At 44.8% G+C, this 5182-nt stretch overlaps 1 pseudogene; it reads left to right on the forward strand.

Moving 5' to 3' along the window:
- The first annotated feature begins 2802 nt into the window (after nucleotides 1–2802).
- On the forward strand, nucleotides 2803–4025 carry LOC149367159 (uncharacterized; annotated as a pseudogene).
- The last annotated feature ends 1157 nt before the right edge of the window (nucleotides 4026–5182 follow it).

The raw sequence follows: 5182 nt of genomic DNA on the forward strand, positions 1-5182 counted from the left end.
AAAAAAAAAAAAATACAATCGTAGCAAAGGCAGCGTCAAACGTGTAAAGCAAAAGCAGTCAGAACCCAAGAAACAACAAAACGAAAAAAAAAAAAAAAAAAACAGTAACAAAGTTAACAACCCGCCTAAAACAAACAACAGACGGCCGCTAGAAATGCAGGGCTGAAAAGATGCACAGCACATGGCGTTACAAAAAACTGTCAAGAAAGGACACTTCATTTCTACGGAGGGATACTGAGGAGTCGCTAACACAAGTGCTTCCCTTCTTATTGATCATAAAGGCCTCAAGAATTTCGCGTGCCACCTGATCGCGACTCCTGCCGAGAATCCTTATTCCGTTAAGCACCGGCTCACACTTGCAATCTTTACAATGTAGGGGCAAATTCGACCCTCCTCCGTTTTCTAACGACTTTTCGTGTTCTCGTGTTCTGTCGTTAATGCAGCGACCTGTCTGGCCTATATAGACCCCCCCGCAGGTCAGTGGGATTTCGTACACCACTCCGACGGCACAAGAAACGAAATGCTTGCCGTGCCTCTTTCCGCACATGGCTTTCTTCTCTTCGCTGATCCGCGAGCATAACCCGCTCAGCTTTCTTGGCGCAGAGAAAACGACAGGAACGTCGTACCGGCCAGCAACTTTCTTCAAGTTGTGCGCCACACGGTGTATATAAGGGACCACTTGTGGTCGCTTTGATCCCGGCTGAGCATGGAATTTTTTCTTCTTTCCTTTTATTTTTTGAAGGAGGGTCTCCGCTACGCTACAAACAACAGAACACGGGAAGCCAGCCATTTGAAGCCTTTCGATCTGATTGTTAAAGCTAGCCTCAGCCATGTGAGCACAGGACTTAAGCAATGCGGACTCGAGGCAAAGTGAAGCGATCGCCCTTTTTACTGTCTTAGAGTGCGCTGATCCGTACGGAAGAAGTTCCTTTTTTGCTCGTGGGGAATACATCCAACAAACACGTCCTTGTAAAAACTTGATATTAATATCTAAAAACTGCAAGCTGTTGTTGTCAGGAAGTTCGTGAGTAAAAGCCAGCCCTTTACTCACGAACTTACTCACGAACTTCCTGACAACAACAGCTTGCAGTTTTTAGATATTAATATCAAGTTTTTACAAGGACGTGTTTGTTGGATGTATTCCCCACGAGCAAAAAAGGAACTTCTTCCGTACGGATCAGCGCACTCTAAGACAGTAAAAAGGGCGATCGCTTCACTTTGCCTCGAGTCCGCATTGCTTAAGTCCTGTGCTCACATGGCTGAGGCTAGCTTTAACAATCAGATCGAAAGGCTTCAAATGGCTGGCTTCCCGTGTTCTGTTGTTTGTAGCGTAGCGGAGACCCTCCTTCAAAAAATAAAAGGAAAGAAGAAAAAATTCCATGCTCAGCCGGGATCAAAGCGACCACAAGTGGTCCCTTATATACACCGTGTGGCGCACAACTTGAAGAAAGTTGCTGGCCGGTACGACGTTCCTGTCGTTTTCTCTGCGCCAAGAAAGCTGAGCGGGTTATGCTCGCGGATCAGCGAAGAGAAGAAAGCCATGTGCGGAAAGAGGCACGGCAAGCATTTCGTTTCTTGTGCCGTCGGAGTGGTGTACGAAATCCCACTGACCTGCGGGGGGGTCTATATAGGCCAGACAGGTCGCTGCATTAACGACAGAACACGAGAACACGAAAAGTCGTTAGAAAACGGAGGAGGGTCGAATTTGCCCCTACATTGTAAAGATTGCAAGTGTGAGCCGGTGCTTAACGGAATAAGGATTCTCGGCAGGAGTCGCGATCAGGTGGCACGCGAAATTCTTGAGGCCTTTATGATCAATAAGAAGGGAAGCACTTGTGTTAGCGACTCCTCAGTATCCCTCCGTAGAAATGAAGTGTCCTTTCTTGACAGTTTTTTGTAACGCCATGTGCTGTGCATCTTTTCAGCCCTGCATTTCTAGCGGCCGTCTGTTGTTTGTTTTAGGCGGGTTGTTAACTTTGTTACTGTTTTTTTTTTTTTTTTTTTTTTTTTTTTCGTTTTGTTGTTTCTTGGGTTCTGACTGCTTTTGCTTTACACGTTTGACGCTGCCTTTGCTACGATTGTATTTTTTTTTTTTTTTTTTGACTGCTTTTGCTTCTTTTGTTTGACTCTGCTTTTGCTACGATTGTTGACTCTGCTTTTGCTACGAGATGGCCTGCTCAAAGTTCTGTTATCAAAATCTTTTAGTTTTTTCTGCAGAGGTTAAGGGTTCTTGTCTTTTATCCTGATGTTGCTGTTTCTTTTCCACGTGTTGGGTCTGTGCGATAATGCGATGAGTGTCATGCCTGAGCTGTATGTATAAATATGCCACCTTTCCATGCAATAAACAGTTGGTAGTGTGCGCATGTGGTGTCCCCTCTCTTGTTGTGTTCTTCTTGTTGCGCCGCCGTTCATTTCATCATGCACCAACTCGCCCCTCAGGCCATTCTTCTGACTTAGCGATGGAATTATATAAAAACCACATACATTAGGTAACAGGCCTAAAATTGTGGGCACAAAATTGCAAATGTTCACCATAACTTCCTGAACAATGCATAGACTGCTGTGTAGGTTACTTTGGCGCGTTAACGGAGGCACTAAGAGTTTGTGGCAGTAAGTAGTTGTAAGTAGTAGTAGTAAGTAGTAGTAAGTAGTAGTAAGTAGTAGTAAGTTGTAAGTAGTAGTAAGTAGTAGTCACACTTGCCGCATCATCTTGCCGACCGAATTGTTGCCGACGCATTGGTGGATCATCTGCCTCGTGGAGTGACGTCATCGGCACCAACAGTATTAAAGGAGCATCGAGACATGGGCCACTTCAGAGGGCACGGCACTCTGCTTGTGGACAGCATGCCTAAGCCGCTACTGCTGCTTTTGCAGGTCCTGCTGCTGATTTTCTCGGGCCGGCCATGGACGATGCACAAGGCGGAATGGCTCAGCGATACAAGCTCCCAGCTCGGCGCGTGTACTTCAACTGACTGCGGCCTATCAACATGCTTTTTGCCTGCTTCACCTATTCTGGATGCTCCGCCACTTCTGGACGCAGTGGTTGATTCCGTCTGGCAACGCGGGACTCGGAGTGCTGATCGGGCGGTACAAAAGTGCGCGCCTTTCGACGACCCTCTGGGCCACGGCACCGCCACTGCGATCCCACGCTCACCACTGATGTATCTACAGGTTGGTTACTATGACGCTTATTCTTACCGTGACGATGACGTCTGTCTTTTAGCGGTGTCGTGGCCACCTCATGTTTTGAAAAGTTTCCGCGCTGGTGTATCCTATTTATGGTGTCTGCTAGTTTTGGGAGGCGATGTTGAGCTAAACCCGGGACCCATGACTAAGGCTCAAGAGGAAAAGCTGGACCTTGTGGCTGGTTCCATCTTACGCCTTGAAGCTAGCAATGCAGTCCTTCAAGACTCTGTCAACAAAGTGCTTCAGATTCACGCAGACTTAAAAATTGACTAACAAAGCGAGTTCACGATCTAGAGCAGAAATTTGCAACCGCACCATCTGCTGAGTTCGTGGTGAACAGTGACAAGGGTATCGCAATTGTACAGGAAGAAATTGACGACCTTGAAAATCGCTCCAGGCGATCCAATGTTCTATTTTACGGTATAGATGATCCAGAGAAGTCGAAAACTTGGGAGGAGTCTGAACGTCTCGTAAATGACTTTTGTAAAGAAAAACTTGGGCTTACTGTTGAATCTGTTTCCAGAGCACATCGCGTGGGCCGCTTTTCTTCCGAGAAAAAGCGGCCTATCATAGCCAAATTTTTTAATGAAAGGGAAGTTGACACTGTCACGAGCCGCGGCTATAAGTTAAAAAACACGAATTTAAGCATCTCGCGCGATTACTCCGAAGCCGTTCGCGAAAAGCGACGGAAGCTTCTCCAGTTTTCAAAATCTATTAAGAAAGATGGGGATAAAGTGCGACTCGTTTTCAACAAGCTCTTCGTTAACGATGATCTTTACATGTGGAACGCCAACGAAAGTCGAGCCATTCTTGTATCAGGGCGCGAGGATGGCGAATGACGTCCTCCCTCCGTTTCCGTTAACCTCAGTTCATCGACCACCTCACCTGCCAAATTACATTGTGGTAACGATAACGAGTGGCTGTTTTTGTACACCAACATTAGAAGTGTTGTAGCTAACGGTATTGCACTATCATCTTTCATCGATTCATGTCAAGCTTCTTTAGTGGTACTAACTGAGACGTGGTTGAACGACACTATTCATGATGTCAACATCTTTACCAGTGCATGCAATTTCAAATTTTTTCGCTGCGATAGACAATTGCGAAGGGGGGGCGGTGTTCTCATCGCGATAAAGGAAGAATTCATTGCCACACCTATCGTTATCGATTCTTTCCTTGAATGTGTTTGGGTTTCTTTGAATGATGGTGCATTTCGTGTCATCATCGGCGTTTTCTACCGTCCTCCCGACATGTCTGGTGCGTTTTCAGATGAATATCATCGGGTGCTCAGTGAAATGTATGCGTGTTTTCCCAATTCCGCTGTTATTATATTTGGAGATTTTAATTTTCCAAGAATTAATTGGTCAACACTTTCCGTAGTGGACACAGATGCAGAAGCACATTCTTTTCTCAGCACTTGCCTTGATTTTTCATTAACACAACTCATTAACCAACCAACACGATCAACTAAAGCCTCTTCCAATGTACTTGATTTAGTTCTCACAAACAAAACTGATATATTTTCAGGCATAACTCATGAGGAACGCATCTCTGACCACGATGTTATCACTGGGTACATTAAATTTCGCGCTAGTAAAAAGATCACTACTAAAAAGAAAGTAAGATGTTACGGCAAAGCAAATTTTGATGCAATTAATGCAGAATTATTAATGTTTTCTGATAAATTTTTGCATGATTTCTGCTCTCGCTCTATAGAACAGAACTGGATCCTTTTTAAAACTGCCCTCAATGATCTCATCGACCAGTTCATTCCCATGTTAACCATTACCTGTGATAGCAGTTCTCCTTGGTTTACCAACCCTCTTCGGCGGCTGAACAACAAAAATAAACTATACAGAAAGGCAAAACTGAATGGTCTTGTGAGTTCACATGACAAATACAGAGCATGTGAAAGGGATTATAAGGCACTATTAAAATCTACTCGGCGCAACTTTTTTTCTCATGACTTGTCTTCCATGCTGAAAAATAATATTCG

Source organism: Amblyomma mixtum, chromosome 1 (assembly GCF_055824585.1).
Source record: "Amblyomma mixtum isolate Tamu chromosome 1, ASM5582458v1, whole genome shotgun sequence".
Classification (NCBI taxonomy): domain Eukaryota; kingdom Metazoa; phylum Arthropoda; class Arachnida; order Ixodida; family Ixodidae; genus Amblyomma; species Amblyomma mixtum.